The 17787-nt window shown below is 58.8% G+C and overlaps 1 protein-coding gene across 1 annotated transcript in view; it reads left to right on the top strand.

Annotated features, from left to right (window-relative positions):
• Positions 1-9947: 9947 nt before the first annotated feature.
• Positions 9948-17787, top strand: part of BAIAP2 (BAR/IMD domain containing adaptor protein 2) — a 49735-nt gene continuing 41895 nt past the window's right edge. The window contains exon 1 of the mRNA XM_041123900.1: positions 9948-9989. The gene's annotated coding sequence lies outside the window, so the exon portion shown is untranslated. The remainder of the gene's footprint in view (positions 9990-17787) is intronic.

The following is a 17787-nucleotide window of genomic DNA, read 5'->3' as shown; positions in this document are numbered from 1 at the left end:
CACCTTCACGCTCGGTCCTCGAGTGGCCCCATGGGTGCAGGACAAGGGCCTCTCGCCAGGGACGTGTCTGCGCCACTGCCTGGTGCTTTGACACCAGCTAGTTCCCCTGTTATTTTGGATTTGTGTCCCTTCTGCTGATGGAAGCAGCGGGATGCCTGCGGGTCTCTCCTGCCTGGGCCAGCCGGACCCTCGGCGGTAGCTCAGCCCCCCGGGTCCTGTCCCTGCCAGAGGAGATGCCGGGGTTCCCGTGTCCCTGGGAAAGCAGCTGTGCCGTGTTTAATGGTGTTTAATTAACACTCCCTCGTACCCGCTCAGCTGTGGCAGTGGGGTGGGAGCCGGCACCCCGCAGTGCAAGCTGAGCGTGGAGCTCTTCCAGCTGTGTTTTAGTTGGCCAGATGTTTAGTTAAATAGGAGTGTCCTCCCTCGAAGAAAGTCGTTGAGGCAACATTGCTCGTTGCTAATTAAACCCTGGAGAATACAAGCAACCTCATGCTGCTTCCTTCCCACGCAGCGCCCAGAGCCCTCCCCGGTGCCCCCAGCCCTGGCACGGCACTGGCTCCTTGCCAGAGGCACCGGAGAGGTTCGGGCCACCGGACAAACGCCGCGGCAAACCTGCCCGTTACAGACACAGCACGTGTGAAGGTGACAGTGAATTTCAGTCCCTTAACATTTACAGGAGCAGGTGATTTGTCACTCCTCCCGGAGCGGCTGCCGGAGTCTCTGTGGCATTTCCAACGCGCCGCTCGGTGCCGGATCCAGCCACCGTGGCATTTAACGTGACTTGGGTGGTAATGTAGGAGCATCGCCCGGCGCAGGAGGCAGCGGCTGGGGGAAGGGACAAGCTCCGCTGCCTGTTCCCCTCCGCAGAGAAGGTCCCCGTCCCCGGGGACGCTGCCCGCGGATGCCCTTGTCCCGTGGGCTCTGCCCGGCCGGGGACAGAGCCTCCTCCTGCCAACGTCCCTGGGAGCAACGCATGAGGCTGTGGGGGAGAGGGAATTACTGCCAGCGTTATGCAAGCGGCATTGCCTTTAAATAGACTCTTATTCAATGTTGTCCAGGAGGCAGCGGAGCCGCTGAACATCAGCGCCGTTCGCTCACTCGCTGGGGCTTTTGTTTTCTTGTTCTGCAGCCCACCCCCGCGATGCTCTGGAAGTTGTCTCGAAGTTGGTTTGGGGCAAAGGCCTCCTCGCCGACGGCCCGGGAGCTTCTCCCCCCTCTTCGTTAAATGGCAGCAGCCCTTTCACTCGGTGTTTAATTGAATTGTGTAACGCGGTGACGCCGTGGCAGAGCCGTGGTAGTTTCTATGCCAACACAGCTGGATGGCGGCACTGCCTGGGGAGGCAGAGGGGCTGCCCGCACCCCGACACGGCTGCACGCCCCGCTGCCTCACATGGCTCCTGAAACACCCGTGGAAAAACAAACGGGGAGATGAAAACCCCAGTGGCAGCTGATTTGTAGGTCTTTCGTCTGGGTCCAGTCACTTTTCAGCACAAGCTTAGAGCCACAGCTGGGGTGCTGGGCATGGGGGGGGGCACGGCCCCCCGGGTCTGCAGCCGTGAGCAGCAGCCCTGGGGCAGAGCTGCCCCTGCAGCCCCGCTCCGAGCCCCCCCAGCTGCGGCTTTCGGCTCCCACCCTGCTGGGAACAACCCCGCCGCGTCCTTTGTCCTCCACCCTCCTTGGCAAACACCGAGTCAGGACCCGGCGCTGGTTTGGAGAGGTTTGCAGCCGGGGGTCTTCTATTTTTCCCTCTCCTCCTCTTCATCACGCTGCACCCCGAGCTCGCCCTGCCCTGCGCGGAGGGGATGAGCCCGAGGGGCAAGGTGCTGCCCACGCTTGGGGGTGGCACTGGTGGTGGTTTGTTTTGCACTTAAAGCCTTGCAATGCCAACCCCCCACCCCGCTGCACACTCAGAACCACGGGGAATCAGCCGCTGGCTCCTTCCTTTTCCCTGTTCACATATTTTAAGTGGCCTGGTGTCACACTGAGTCACCAGCAGAGAGATGGAAGAGGCTTTGGCAGAGAACAAGCCTGAGTTTTGATAGTTCAACTGTGGGAAAAAAAATCAGCGCAATTTCCTAATTAGAGCAGTGATGGGAACAAAGCAGATTTGTTAGAGAGCTGCGCGGCTGAGTTTGGGAATGTGACCTTTGCTGGCTCTTAGTGCTAGACGGGAGCTGTCGGTGTACGGTGGTGCTTGGCAGTGGCTGAAATGCTTCAGCAGTGACTGCTCTGACGTAGGAAAGCCAGAATTTCACCTTCTGGGGGGGAAACCAGACCCACTGCCGGAGTGGCGTCTAATGTGGAAGGAGCACTGGGAAATGGTCGTTGGCCCCGGGTCACCTTCCTTTGCCACTTCCCCCAAACGTGGGCTGGTTTCCCTGCCCCGCAGTGGAATGTGGCTCCTCAAGTTGTAGGACAAGCTGCGGACACACGCTGGGCGTCCCTGCAGGGCCAGCACTGCAGCGTGACCAGTAGTCCCCTGCCCTTGGCTGCCAGCCGGCCGGCCCGGCCGCGGGACCGGCTGCTTTCGGCACAGGCTCCCAGCCAGCAACCGGGCTGCGCAGGAGGGCTGGTGCCGGGTTGCACCCAGGGCTGGAACGAGTCACAGCCCAACAGTGCACGGTTAATTAGGAAGAGGAGGAAACGAGTGGAGACGAGTTCCAGGGCTGTGCCTGTGCCTTTGAATAAGAAGGAGACAATGCTCCTGCGTGAGCCCAGCCGTGCAGAAAGGCTGGAGATGCCATGCGGGGAGCTGGGTGGCCTTGGGACTGGAAGAGGAGCGGTGGGAATTCGGTGTCGTGTGCTTCAACCCCCAGAACCAGCATTTCTGCTCCAGCCTGGGTGCTGGTTAGGGCTGCGACGGCCTGACTGAGCTCATCGGTGTGGCCGTGGAACAAGCAAACGTGACCAAGGGTGCTGTGGGGCTGGGGGGTCTCGTACCAGCCCAGAGCAGCGTTGGCTTGATGGAAAGGAAGAGGTGACGCTGGGCAGGGAGAGGGCAGGTGATGGCAGCGGGACCTGATCCTGTCCCTTCAGCCTCCTCTCTGTGAGCCCCCCCTCTGCAACCGACTGGTCCTTCTCAGGCGGGCAGGGGCTGGGCAAGGTGGGGAGGCAGCACCCAAAGGTCCCTACAGCACCCAGTGCCCCTGCGCAATGTCTCAGCTGGAGGCGCTGCCCCGTCCGCTTCCCCGAGTTCAGCAACGTGATGCAAAATCCCATCATGCCAATTATGCAAATCACATAAACTATTCCTGTTATTCAGAAGTATCCCCAGAGATCTCCTTAGCGATCTCTAATTCAGCATTACTCACTCATGAAAGCAGGACCTGGGGCAGATGAGGAGCGAGAGGGGCAGCCTGGGAGCGTGGAGGAACCGCCGACCCCAGCACATTTCTGGGCTCCTCCAGCACACACAGCACCGCTCCCCTGCCTGCTCCCACCCCAGCGTGGCTTAGCACAGGCTGGGTTTGCTTCGGAGCTGAGATTTCTCCCTTCCAAGCCTCCCCCGGTCCCTGAGGAAGGCAGCGCGGCCAGGGACCCGTCCGGCTCTCCCACGGCCGGTGCCAGCCCCGCTGCCCCTTCCCCTCTTCCAGCAGCGACCACCTCCCCCCATCCCACTCGGTGCCTCCGCTCCCTCCATCTTCCCAGTCCCCACCACAGCTCTCTGCATCCACAGCGCTTTGTTCTCCCACCCACTCCCCGGTTCCTCCGTCATTCGGGCTCCTCCCTGCGCTTGCTCTCCCCAGGAGCCTCCCGGGAGAGCCCAGGCTCCTCCATGCCGGCTCCGTCGCTCTCCTGTGCGGCCCGGCCTGTGTCACCCCTGCCATGGGTCTGCCCATGCCCTGCCCGTAGCCATCGCCGCAGGAGCCGGGAAGGGTGCAGGGGTCTGCAGGGGACACGAGAGCAAGTCCCCGTGTCCCCCCCCCCAGCCAGGAGGTGGGAGCCGGGGGCTGCCAGGGCCGTGCTGCGGGCACGCTGCCGCTTTGCCAGCTTCATTTCAACCGCACAGGCAGGCTCTGGCTTTGACCCGGAGAGCATCCCAGACACCGACCAACAAAACTCTGCCTTTTGCATCCCATTCCCTCGGGGGATGCGGGAGCGGGAGCAGGGGGGGGTCCGTCCCTGCAGCGGTGCCAGCCGAGCGCTCTGCCAGCGCCTCCGCCAGCCCACGCTCCCTCCCCGGGGGCCACCACTTATTTTATTGCCATTAGTGACCCTGGTGATGAGACCCGACCCCGGGCGCAGCGCCCAGCCCTGGCTCAGTGCGGCCGATGGAAAGGCCGGTGATGGCAGAGCCGCTTTCCGACGCCCGGCTTGGCTCAGCCTGGCGGCGTCCCTTGCCGTAAGCGGGGCCACGTGCCCCGATGCAGAGAGCAATGCAGGTAAAGAGCTGCTGTGTCACATCAGTAAGGAAAACAGTTCCCGGTATACAAATGACTGGAAAGAGCAACTTTCACTGCAGAAAGTCTTGTTCGAATGCTGCTTCCAACAGGATTAGGGAAAACCTGCTTGGGATGGTGAGGGGGCCAGTTACTCTGCCATGCCTCAGTTTCCTCCTTTGTGAAATAATCCTGACCCACTTTGTAAACTACCATGGGTCCCGCTCGGCAAAGTGCGAGGCAGGTGCTGGAAACCTCTGTCGCTGCTGTTTCAGACTCTGCGCTGGATCTCAGTGCTGCAGCTCCCACCCAATAAAATAAGAGCCCAAATTGTTCATCCTCTGCTAATCTGCAATAAATGGCTTTACTTGATTTGCTGTTTGTGCTCGGGAGGATTTAACTGGCTGAGAGCTGCTGGCACATGCAGGGAATCTCCAGTTTTGTGACAACTGTTAAGTCCTGACCCTACGAAACAGAAGGTGTGAACTTGTGTGTGCCTCGAGGTAGCACAGGCAGCAACAGGCTGGGAGCAGCACACTTGAAGCTGCGCACTTAACATTGCACATTCGAGGGACGTCGCGCCCGTGGTGATGGAGGGACCAGTGCTCACCAGTACAAACAGCGATGGGTACTGGCGAGGCACCGCAGCCGCTCTTGCTGGCATCCCGGTAAGCGACAGCCACGCTGCAAAGGGAAGAGCAAAGCCGTGTTTCGGTGGGTGGCTCTGGGACCCGGGTATCGGCTTGGGGTTTGTTGCCCCAACTGTCGCAGAGATTAATGAGGTGCTCAAAAAAAAAAGCAGGGGACAGGCAGGCATTGCGGAGGGCCCCCCTCACCTGCTCGGCGGTGAGCCAGGGAGGCAGGAGTCCGAGCTGAGCAACGTGGACAGGGAAAAGCACGTCCTGTGCTTGCGGCTGGGTTGGTTTTGCTCAAACCTGTCAGGCTGATTCCCCAGTGACCCCCCCCCCCCAGATGTCAGAAAAATCACATTTAAATTATTTTAGAAATAAATAACTCCTGGCGCAGCATGGAGAGGGCTCACAGCCGACTGCGCAGCAGCAGCGCATGAGGACTCTGATGGGGAAGCCATCTGCCTGAGACAAAAAGCACGGAAATTTCCTGGTAATCTCATTAACAAGTTGACACTTGCAGGTACGTGCCTGCCCCGAGCCAGGCTGTTTGCAGGGGTCACGAGGGGTGGTTGGGTTTCTCTTTTCCTTTTGGTACATAACAAAAAAGAGGCAAAGGGAATGAAGGGCACTGTCACCCTGAGGTGTGGGTGTGCAGGGAGCGGGGCAGCCGCTGCCTCCGTCCCCGCCGTGGGACTGTGTTGGATGAGCAGGTGAGTTAGAGATGGAGGCGGCTTCTTCAGCCTCGTCCAGCAGCCTGCAAAGGCTCCCTGTTTGGTGGCTCCTACTCTGACACCATTTGTCTTCTTTCCAGGTGCCGAGAAGCAAGCAGCGACCACCCGGAGCCGTTCCTGGTGGCAACTCACCCAACTGCGCCCGTGCCCCTCGGCAGAAATGCTGGGGGGATTGCGAGGGGGGGGGGCTGTACCTGTTTCCTCCTCTCTGTATCGGCCGGCGACACGTCACGTTCAAACCTATGAGAGGTTATAACCCACCTTTATTTTTTTCTCTCTCTCCTGCGTCACAGGAGGCTTTCCTGAGGCGCTGAGGATGCGGCAGCTCCCGCTGACCCCACGCAGCATCGTTTTCCCCTCCCTGGGCAGCTATGCCACCCTGCAGCCACCTCCCTCCCTCCCTCCCTCCCCGGGCGGGCACCGCACCCACCCGCGGAGGCATTTCGGTGAGCGGGGAGCGCGTGTCCGCCTCGCTGGAAACCCGGAGGAGCTGTTGGCCCTAACAATCCCTCCGTGCAGCCGCTGCCCTCGGCCATCGCTGCCCCGGCACGGCGCTCGGTCCCCGCTCCGGGGCGCGTGACCCGGCCGGGAGAGCTGGCGTGACGCCACGCTGGTAATTAAGAAGGAACCTAATGAAACTTCGAAAATAGCACAATTTCCTCCCCACACCTGCAGCCGAGCGGGGTGGATTACATAAGTTGGTGTTGCCACAGCAACTTCACTCCACCCGGGGCTGGAGGTGGCCGGTGCCGCGTGTGCCGATGTGCCGTCACCCTGGGGAGAGACCCTGATTTTGCCAAGGGGAGGGATTGCTCCGGGGATGGGGATGGTGCCAGCTCCAGTGCCGGCGAGGCCGTCTCCGGGTCAGTGCGGGGCTGCTGCGTGTTTATCCCGCTGGTGTTAAAGGTCTGGCGTGGTGGGTTTCCCACGTTGCACCCACTGGGTTTTGCTCCTCCGGCGCAGCCCGCGCGGTGGAAGGTCCCTGCCTTCGGAAAGGGCGCGTGAGAAGTGCCAGGAGGTGCCGCGGGGATTTAGAGGGACTCTGCCACCATGGTTACCCTGGGCACGCTCCAGCTGCCGCCGAGCCCTGGGGAGTGAATCACTCTGACAAAAAGACAGCTAGCAACAAAAACAAAAACCAAAAAAAAATAAAAGGCAATCAAAGCAAATGTTACGGCACTGCACGAGGCAAAGGCAGGTTTTTCCTGCCACGAGTTCCCAGGGTGCTCCGGGTGGCTGCGGGGCGGCAGCTCTATCTTGGGCTCCGGCACAGCCCCGCGGGGCTTGGGAAGCGCAGGCAGCATGGGCAGCACGGACCAGCCCCGGGCAGCCATTGCCAATCAAGAGTTTGTGACATGGGAAAAGCCAGGGGCAACGATAATTTGCTAAATCTGCCTCTTAATGTGAGGATAAGAAATCACTGGCTCCTTCCAGCTGAAGACTCTCTTTGGGAGCAGGGGGTACAAGGGAGAAAGGTTTTCAGTACTGAGACTTCCTGGGGATAAGGAGAAGCAGAGGATGGGAGGAAAGTGGAGCGGCTGTCTGAGAGTAGGCCTAGATGCGAGAGATTCTCTGAGGGTCGTCCCAAAAGGCCTCTTTTATTATGAGAAATTACAAATCCTTTTATCTTCTTCACCAGAGGAACAGCTTGTTTGAATTGCTGGGCTGTCACGCTGGAATTAGATGCAAGAACCCCCCACATCCATGACGTAGCGAAGAACTTACATAACGTAACTAAAAATAAGGTGATGGAGATGCAGATAGAGGCACTCTCTTCCTGGACGCTTGATCTGAAATCCTTTGCCGGCACTGGAAAGCCAGCGAGGCGCCGGTGTCCGGCTGAGGGAGCGGCATCCTGCCAGGGCCCATCACAGCCTGGCCGCTCGGGATGGAGCGGGCTCGAGCGGGAAAGGGGCACTGCAAGATCCCAGCATCAATGCAGGCAGCCGAGCATCCCTCCTGGGAATGTGTCCTGTGGCAGCCTTGTTCCCAGGTCCCCCCATGGGGTTACATCCCACTGCCGCTTCTCTTTCTCAGCCCTCGTGGGAAAGGGTTAACTGGCCGCTCCAGAAAAATGAGAAAAACCCTCCTCAGGGGTCATAAATTCTTCCCTGTCCTTTGGAGTGTGAAATCTCTGAGAGGGTAGAAGCCAAAATGGGACCCAAACGCAGCCAGAGTGAGCGGTCACCTTTGGTGCCCCCCCCAGCTCCTCCCTGGGGCTGGGATGGAGAGCGGGAGGCAGAAAGGAGAATAGAAACAGGAGGTTTGGGGCCAAGGTATCGACCTCGGCTGCTTGGGCTCCTTGTTCTCGGAATTGATGGAGGAGATGATGGGAAAAAAAACACGCTCAGCTGCTTAACTGGTTCACCACTTCTTGCGGCAGAGAGGAGGGAGAGGAGGGAGAGGAAGGCTTGGCCCGAGGGCTGGGACGAGGCAGCCGGTGGCAGTCTGTGCCCGGTGCCCTCCAGATGTTCCTCCTCTGTACGGCCACAGGCACGCGGTGACACCCCGGCCGCGTAAAGCTCCCTTTTAACCATGGATCACCCTGCGGAGAGCAGCAGCCGTGGTGGGGAGGGCTGTAAGGCCGGGGGACGCGGGACACTGGCCCCAGAGCACGGCCCCGCTCCTCGTGTCCCTCGGGACCTGTGCAAAAGCTGTCGCCGCTGGCCCGAGGGATGGGAAGGATGGGGAACCATAGCTTTGCCGTTCCGCAGGGACCTGACGGCTGGGAGGGCTGGCGACGTCCTCCCGGCGAAATCCCGGTGCTTGCGGGGTGACGAGGTGTGAGGCCGGCTCCGCTGGCTGGCCAGGCGGGCAGGGGCTGCCTCTGCTCCTGCCTGGGCTGGTGTCCCCTGCTCCGAGCGCTGCCCCAGGCTGAGGACGGGCACCGCGAGCTGTGCCGCGCCGCGCCGGCCATGCACCGTGGTGACTGCTCATCCCACCTCTGCTGTCCTGGACAGCATCCACCGTCCTTCCCTGTATAAAACCAAAACCACCGGCTGGTCTTCCCCTTCCAGCTGCTCCTCACCCATCCACCCCGCACTGCAGAGCTGAGGATCGGGGCACAGCACCAGGCGTGTGGGGTACAGTGAGGGTGTGGGGTACAGCAGGGGCTGTGGTATGAGGTATCTCAGGGATGTGGGGTACAGCAAGAGCCATGGAGTGGGGTATAGTGTGGAGTATCATGGGCTATCGTATGGGGTGTAGCAGGGGGTGTAGGGTGGGTTATGGGGCATAGTCGGGGTACAGCATGGGGAATGGGGTATGGGATGGGGAATGGGGTATGGGATGTGAAATGGGGCATGGAAGGGGGTACAGCATGGAGAATGGGGTACAGGATGGGGTATGGCATGGGGAATGGGGCTATGGGATGGGAAATGGGGAATGGGGTATGGGATGGGGAATTGGGAATGGAATGGGGTATGGGATGGGGAATGGGGTTACGGGATGGGGAGTGGGGTTACAGGATGGGAAATGGGGGATGGGTTGGGGTATGGGATGGGGAATGGGGTTACGGGATGAGGAATGGGGTTACAGGATGGGAAATGGGAAATGGGAAATGGGGAATGGGATGGGGTGTGGGATGGGGAATGGGGTACGGGATGGGGAATGGGGTTACGGGATGGGGAATGGGGTTACAGGATGGGAAATGGGGAATGGGGTATGGGATGGGGTACGGGATGGGGAATGGGGTTACGGGATGGGGAATGGGGTTAGGGAATGGGGAATGGGGTTACGGAATGGGGAATGGGTTGGGGTACGGGATGGGGCATAGCGGGGTGCAGGAGGCGGGTCACAGGAGGGGGCACAGCACGGCGCCCCCCCCCCCCCCCCCCCCGGGTCTCGCAGCCCTCCCTCCCCGGTGCGTGTCCCCCCCCCTCCAACCCCATCCCCACCCCGCGGCCGGTCCCTGTCCCCCCGCCCCGCCGTCACCGCCCGGGGCGCGGAGCCCGGCCCGGCCCGGCCCGGCTCGGAGCGGCTCCTCCCCGCGGGGCGGGCCGGGGCGGGCGGCGGCCGCCGGGAGCTGATAAAAGGCGGCGCGGCCGCTCCTCCGCGCTGCTCTCCGCGCCCGCCGCCCGGCTCCGCGCCGCTCCGCACCGCTGCCGCGCAGGCCCCCCCCTTCCCCCTTTTCCCCTTTCCCCCGTCGTCGTCGTTGTCGCCGCCGCCGCCCGCCCATGGTGCTGCCCGGTCCGCCCGGCATGTCCCGCTCCGAGGAGGTGCACCGGCTCACCGAGAATGTCTACAAGGTGAGCCCCGGCAACAGGTGCCGGCCCGGCGCTGCCGCCGGCTCCAGGGCACCGCTGCCCTTTATTTGGGGTTTTATTTTATTTTTTTATTATTTTTTTTTCCTCCTTTTCTCCCCCCCCCCCATCTTCTCCGCCGGGAGCGGGGGCAGAGCGGGTTGCGGTGGGCGGGAGGAGGTGCCGCCGGGGGCCGCGGCCGCCCCCGCTCCCTCCCGGGGGATGCGCTCGGGCTGTCGGTACGGCGGCAGCGACCGGAGCCCGGGGAGGGAGAGCGGCTGCCCCGCCGCTCCGCAACGGGGAACAGCCCCGAGTCCACCCCGGTGCTGAGGGGGAGCCCGCGGGGACCGGGAGTGTGCGTGGGGATTGGTCTCATCCCACGGGCGGGCAGTGCTGTCCCCAAATCACCTCGATCCAGGGCAGGTTTGCGGCGATTTCTCGCTTTCCTGCAGCGATTAAAAGCGATCGGAGCCTTTTCTGTGTCTTGGTTATAGCTGGAGTTTGTGAATCTCTCGGGGTTGGTTTTTTTTTTTTTTTTTTTTTCTGCTTTGCTCCCAGTGTCATGAGAAAAATGAAATAATTTATGTGCTTTAATTTTCCTTGTGAAGGAAGTGGTTTCTGCTCTGCTGGGTCCTGTGACCGAGTCTAATAAAACCTTTCTAGCCTAACATGTAATGCAGGATGTCATTTGTTAAACTGGAAAGCTTGCATGATTTCCTGCATTTTAAGTGGTTAGATTGAGTTACCTGGGAGCATTAAGCAGAAAAAAAAGAAAACCTCTAGTAGAAGAACTTAGTACAAAAAATACTAAGGTACTGAAGTTCTAAAGTCTTGGGTTTGGGGATCCTGGGGCATAACAGCTGTTCAGACAGAGCTAATGGCACCCAAAATCTTGGCTACGCTGGATGTAGAGCAGGTCCGCAAATGGAGTTTTCTGGCTATGGCATTTAACTACAGCTGGGGCTTAGGTATCTGGGACTCCCTTCCACCCTCTAAATGCAGCCGGTGTACCCAGACCCACCGCCGTGTGGGTTGCTCTTGGACTTGGGCAGAGCCCAGCACCCACAGGGTGTTAACGTGGTCAGGTCCCCACGCAGGCGGGAGCCTTTCCCTCCCACGGAGCTGAGTGTTTGCGTATCAGCACGGCTCGGGCCCCCGGAGCTGCCTGGGCAAACAGGGCGAGAGCTGCTGGAGATCGTCACCCGGCCCTGCCGGTCCCCCGGACTGGGTGGTGGTGTGGTTGGTCTGGGGACAGTTGCTGGGAACAGTTTCAGCTAGTGACTCAGTTGTTTGAGGTGTGTTGTCCTCGAAGAACTGCGCTAATAGCAGGTTTGTGGAGCAGGTCACAATTTCCCCGGGCGCCTGTGCGCAGCCCTGTAAGGAGCGTGCAGGGCAGCTCGTGGGCCGTTGCAACAACTGCGCTTAAGTGATGCTCGTTTCCCCCCCCCAAGAGACGAGGGATTAATACAGGCTGGGCTTTTCCCTTGTCTCTCACCATCAGCTTCGGAGCTCCTACGCTGCGTGAGCCGTGGGTCAAAGGGAGCAGAGCGCCCTTGGCCAGGAGCAAGTGGCAGCACCGTCTCCATCGAAGCCTGGGTGATCTGGCTGAAATGCAGCTGGTGCAGAGGGTGCACAGGGACCTCTTGGCCCCAAGAGCCAAAGATGGACTCGAGAGGAGTCCAAAGGCCTCCATCAGTTAGCGAACACTTCAATTTCTTGGTATTTTAGAGGGAGCAGCTGGGGTGTAGGGAGTGAGGATGTGGAGCTGGAGGCAGATCTTGTGGTTTTACCCAACATCAGCATCTCTGCGCTGGGAGCTGGAGGAGGACTGTCCTGACTCCGTTTGCGTTTTCTGCAGTGAATGAGGAGCCTTTTCTCCTCTGAAGATGATGATGCTTTTCTTGGCCTCTGGAGATGTGTGGCATGGGGTGTGTGCAGGAACCAGGTGTTTGCCTGTTTCTTTAAAGAATTCTGCAACCTCCTGGAGCCCAGCGTGAGGGCTGGAGGCTCAGGGACTGTGTGGACTCTCCAGAGCTCTGTAAGCTTTGGCGTCTCCCAGTCCAAAACCTCCTCCGATGCTTCACATCCCTATCGCCCAAGTATGGTTTTTGGCCCATGCTTTTCTGGCGTGTGCAGTAGCCTTGAACGCTGCCGTGGTCAGGAGGAGACAACCCCGAGGAAGGGGGATGATGCCGGGGGAGGTTTGGCCATCGCCTCCTCGCAGCCACTGAACCCCAAGCCGCAGGGCTGCGGGATGGGCGGCTGCCCCACGCTTTGCTTCCAGCCACTGCCATCGTCTTGCCGGGGTTTCAGCAGCAGCCGGACCAGGGGGTCGAGCCGGTTCGCCGCAAAGTCTGGAGCAGGCAGCTCTCTGGCTGCTCCCCGTGCCAGGCACCCTCTCCCGCGCAGGCTTTCCCAAGGCGTTCTGCTCGGGAAGCCCATTGTAATCATTTTCCAGAACCAGTGCTCACCCTCGGAGTGACTGTGCTAATGAGATGGTGAAGGAGCTGTCAGCCGCCCCCTTGCCGATGCTGCCACTACAGGCAGCTGCCTACACATGTGTAGTAATTACAGAGGGAGACGGAGGCTGCTGGCACCTTCCGCCAACGTAATCCCACCTTCCCTGGCGCTGATTCACTCGCGTGGACCCTGTCGTAGCGGTGCAGCTGCTGGGCTCTGCTGCGAGCACGGAGTGGGGGTGAAACCTCGCCGGCTGTGGGCGCAGGGTCGGGCAGCTCGGTGGAAGGGCAGCTCTCCGGGCACCGCTGCCGAGCTCCGCTCATCCCTTGTACAGGATTGTCTATTTGCAGAAAGGAGGGACTGGCGAATCCGTCTCGTTTATGACGGATTAGATTATTGCCATTTACAGGCTATCCTCCATTTCATTTTAAAGCTATTTCTTTGTGTGGAAGATTGTTTTGCAATGGTGTATGAATAGCTCTGCGTTTGAAGAGGTGTTTGCTTAAAAACACCCCAAACTCAAAGCCTAATTGTCTTGCACAAATGCAGGCATAATTCCTGATAGTCATTTGCTACACATCAGCTGTAATAAATGTTATTGCCGGCATAACAGCCTCTTGCCTCATTATCTCCAAGTCCAGAGGGAAGGGGAGCGATTCTTGCTCAAGTGAATCAGAAGGCAAATTGTGGGTGGTTTGGTGTGTTTGGCAGCGGAGGGACGATGCGGTGTGACAGGAGGAAGGAGCTGGCCCCTGGAGTCATCCCCAGATTCCATGCACTGTGCTCCCCGCTGTCGCTGCTCCCTGCGTTGGGGCTTCCCACACCCCAGATGTGGGAAACCTGTTGGCTGGGTGCCGGGGCTCTGAGCTGACCGGTGCATCGCGGCGGTCGGCAGCACTGTTGGACGGCTGTGGTGCGCAGGACCCACAGGGCTGTGGTGTTTTTATAAGGCAACACGCTTTTGCCGGAGTTGCATCTTTGTAGGGGTCTTGGCTCTGCAGCTGAGTCCATTTGAAGCGAGGCTTTGTGCTGGTCCGGCCACGGTGTCGTGGGCTCTGTTCAGGCTCCGGCACTGCCCTGTGGCTCGGCACAGGGGTGGTGATGTGGGGCTGCCCTCGCCTTCTGCTGCTCCATCCCCTCTGCGTGCGTACCGTGCTGCTGCGGGCTGGGAGAGTGGTTCCTGACCTCTGCTGAGATGGTACATCTCCAGACTGTTGAAACTCGTGGATTAAGAAGTGTTATAAAGCAGGTAGCTCCTAACTTGCCGAAGGTACCCCAAATACCTTCCCATGCTGCCTGCAGCTCTTGCCGATGAGAGATGCTGCTCCCCGGGATGGAGGCAGCCGCTGGCTTCGCCTTCGGTGCCTCGTTGCGTTGGGTCTGCTCGTGGCTGAGGTTTCACTCCCGTGCTGCTGGTGTTGCAGGGCAGGGTACAGCATAAGCTGGCGCACATCGAACCTCTCCTGCCCCGAGCTCTTGGAGCTGAAGCCTTTGGCCGAGTTGAGCCCCTTGGTGCGAGGTCTGCGGGGAAGGGGCTGGGGCTGGGTGACCCTCCCAGCTCGGCAGCCCCAGAGATCCCAACCTCGGGGGACTGGGGGACGGGTCTGCCTTGCAGGGGTGGCTGCTGGTGGGTGCTGATGAGGTGTTCCCCAGTGGGTGCTGTGAGCCAGCATGCTGGCGGGGGGGCTCTGTGCACCGTGCAGGTCCCCGGTCTGGTTTCCTTCAAGCCCAGACCCCAGTGACAAAGATGTTCAGAGCTCTTGCCCTGGAACTTGAGTCCCTTCATCCTCTGACATGACAGCTAGTAGAAATTAAATTACTTTAGATGTGGACCCTGGGTTTGGTTTGGTTGTTTTTTTTTTCCAGAATCCCTTGCTCCTGAGCTTTTTCTCCAGTAAAAATTGCGCTGAGCCATCTGGCTTTGGGGCAGGACCTCGTGAGAGCCCTAGCTGGGGGACAAAGGCTCTGCTGTTCCCGTGGGCTTGGAGCGAGCTTTGGGAGCGCTCGGCGAGGTGGGCTTGCCAGCGGCGAGGGAGGGATGCAGCACAGCAGCCGTCAGCAGCTTGGGTTGTGAAACGCTGCCGCTGTGTTGTGTGTTCTGGTACACTGAGATGCCAGGGACTTTGGCTGGATGGGGATGTTCCCGGCGGCAGAGCTGCGAGGTGGGTGTGTTGTAAGCAATTGAAATCAGCCCCGCTGACGAGGCTTCCCTCCCGGCAGTAACTTGGCTCTTAAAACTACGGAGCTGTCTTCTGATGGCGCAGGGCAGGATAAGCCGAGATGGAGGCAGCGCTGGGGTTTGTTTGGGCATTAAATATTAATGCAGAAATAATGAAGGTGTTCCTGGAGCAGGGCTGACCCATTTAGAAACAAAACTTCCTTATAGCTGAGCCACTTCTGCAGCGTGACTGTGGCGTGGTGGAGCGTCCCGTGGTGCTGCCCCCTCTGATGGCACTCGTCATGGTCACGTAATGTCCTGCTGTCACCCATGAGTTGCCCAGGAAAGCCGTGGGTGCCAGGCTGAGCTCAGGCCACCCATGTCACTGTGCAGCATCACTCTCGCAAGGAGCCATCGCGCCTTACTGCTGCATGGGGGCATCAAAGAGTGGCACTAGGAAAACATTGAAGTTGTTTTTTTAGCTCAGAGTCCATCACTTGTGTTCACTGAGGTGTCTGGGATGTCCCCAGCGAGTGCTGCCCAGGCTGTCCCTGCGGCGGGGTGGCTGGGAGAGGAGCCCGGGACACGGCACACGCTGGGGCGTTTGTGGTGATGCTCATCCCTTGGTCAAATCCAGGAGCCTCCTCGCCCTGATCCCTGGTTGTCCGGCCTTTTGCCGTATTGCCATGTGGAGGAGAGACTGGACATGAAGTCTGGCTATAATTACGGCACTGTAATCAGGGCAGTGCATATGCTGCTGACGGCCTGACACAGCCGTGCGGGCTGAGGTCCCATCCTGCTGTGCGGCGATGCACCGCAGCCGGTGCTGCCAGTGGTGCAGAGCCTGGGTGCCCAGCAGACCGCGGCTGCTGACCATCTCCTGCCCCAGCAAAGCAAAGCAGTGCCTGCTTTTTATTTTGCTCTGTATTTGGTTTTAGGAGCTACCTGGGAGGCTGCAGGGATGGACCTGGGGAGAGCTGTGGAGGCTGTTTTTAAATGTTTTTAAAAGCCCTTAAGGAGGTGTTGTGCAGGTCTTTCCTACACAGGAGAAACCCGATACAACCTGAACCAGCTCCATTTCCAGCTTGTTCTTGGGGACGACTTAAACTCTTACTTAACAGGCTGACTATTACGGCATCAGAGCAGCCGGTAGATCCTTGGTGTAGCATGGGGTGCACTCAGAAGGACCTTATTTTCTGTTGCCTCTTCTCCCCCTAATTCAGCAGGACTGTGTCCTGGAGACCTCGTGCTTTGCATTAGTTTCATTTTTGGCAGCTGAATAAAGCCGTGCCAATCCCAGAGAGCTGAGTGGTATTACCCAGGGAATTTAGTGCAGTGGAACAAAGCAAAGCCCTTTCAACCTTTAGCTGCCAGGTTTTTTTGTCTGTGTTTTTCTAAACTCTGCCCAGGCGGCGTGTGGAAGGCAAACAACTTGTGGGTGGTGCTGATGGAGCAAAATTTGAGGGAGGACGAGATTTGCTTTCGTTACCAGAATTTTGCTGAATATCAGCTTTGCTGTAGTGTCCTGCAAACCTGGCTTCGCCTTGCCAGCTGAAGGAAAGCCCTGCCAAAGCCCGTGCGGGCACCTCTGCCCTCCCCGCTCCGTGGGGCCAAGGGGGGGGGGGTGGCTGGGGGGGTGCATCCACTGGCGGTGCAACCTGCAGCATCACGGGAGCAGTTAGAGCACCTTGCTGGCTGACTTGGGTGTGCGAAGCGATTGCTTGTTGAGCATATTCAGTGCCATAAATATGTTTGTTTTTCAGTGTTTCTCCTTAGCAGCTGGTAGCTTTTCAGCTTCTCACCTGGAGGGGGATGCGAAGGTGTGTTAGTTCTGGAGTCACCTTCTCTTCCCACCCTGGGAGTGAGAAGGTGGCTTGAAAAACTCTATTTTTATCTCTGTAGTGAAGAGCCTTTTTCAGTGCCCTCATCCTGCTGGGCTGTTTTTGTTGGAGTCTTCAGGCAATGTTTTAAAAACATTCACTTTCAGCAAACTTCCTCCTAAGGTTTCATGAACTTTATTTGGCCAGCAGAGAGTCACCTCCCCCTTTTCTTCAGCTGATCAGTGGAACCCTTTCTGGGGGCTTTTTCTCTTTATTTATTGCTTTAAAATGGCAGTTGTCGCTCAGTGGCGAGTGGGGTCCTGCCCTCAGCGGTGCTGGCAGCTGTTGGAGTTGAGCCATGCTTTGGTTCCCTCCCGTTTGGGGAAGATGAGCTGAATTTTGGAAGGGGATTTCCTTGAGTCTGTTCCACTGCATCCATCCCCACGAGACCTGCAGATCAAGAGAGCATCTTGGCTGCTTTAAGCCTTCAGGCACGGTGCTGCCCTCCCAGGGGCTGCTCTCCATCACTGCTGTCTGCGCCCACCCATGCTCAGCATGCTGTGCCGTGCCGTGGGGACCGCCGGTGCTTACCGATGTCGCCAGTGCTACCGCCCTGCGGCTGATGCTGTGTCTGTGGATCCTATTCCATCATTTATTCGCTACGCTTCATGCTTCAGGAAGATATGTTTACATAGGCACTGCTGCAAAAATAATTTTATTTATATATACATGTATACAGACATATACATAAACACTTACTGCACTTAACCTAGCAAACTGTTTAAAAATCCCTTCCCCACAGAAATTCTGCCAATATTTCTTCTGTGTAAATGTTACTCAGCCTCAGACTGCACAGGCTGAGCTCGAGCGTGGTGGAGGCTGTAGCTGTGGCTCTGCCGGCGGCAGGGACGTGTCCGTGTCCCTGTCCCCACTGTGGGCAGCGATGCCATGCCTCCGGCTGCTTCGTGGGATAACACAGGTAGATTTTTTGATGGAGGTTAAACGTGACGTGGGAAGGATGGAGCAATCCTCATCAGCGTTAATTAACTCCTGCGCAATTGTCTCCTACAATTAGGGAAAACAACTCGCTACGTGGCTTGTTGCTACAGGTTAATTTTCTCCTTTCAAGACGAGCGTGTTCTCTAAACTCCTCTGTGCTGCCCCAAAGCAGCTTCCATGTGCGCTGTGTTGCTGTGTAGCTTGACCTGCAGCCTTAATTAGCAGTGAAGACTCTCGTTAGCCTCGTGCTTGCCTGTCAGCTCTCTGCAGTCATTTTCAGTCCTTTGCAGGGCTGCGTGTGGTGCTGTGGGATGGACCCGAAAGCACCGAGAGCTGCTGGGGCGGTGGGATGGTGGCTTTTGGGGCA

Source organism: Aquila chrysaetos, chromosome 5, assembly GCF_900496995.4.
Source record: "Aquila chrysaetos chrysaetos chromosome 5, bAquChr1.4, whole genome shotgun sequence".
Classification (NCBI taxonomy): Eukaryota; Metazoa; Chordata; class Aves; order Accipitriformes; family Accipitridae; genus Aquila; species Aquila chrysaetos.
Note: the sequence above shows the minus strand (reverse complement) of the source record. Positions and strands in the feature narration are given on the sequence as shown.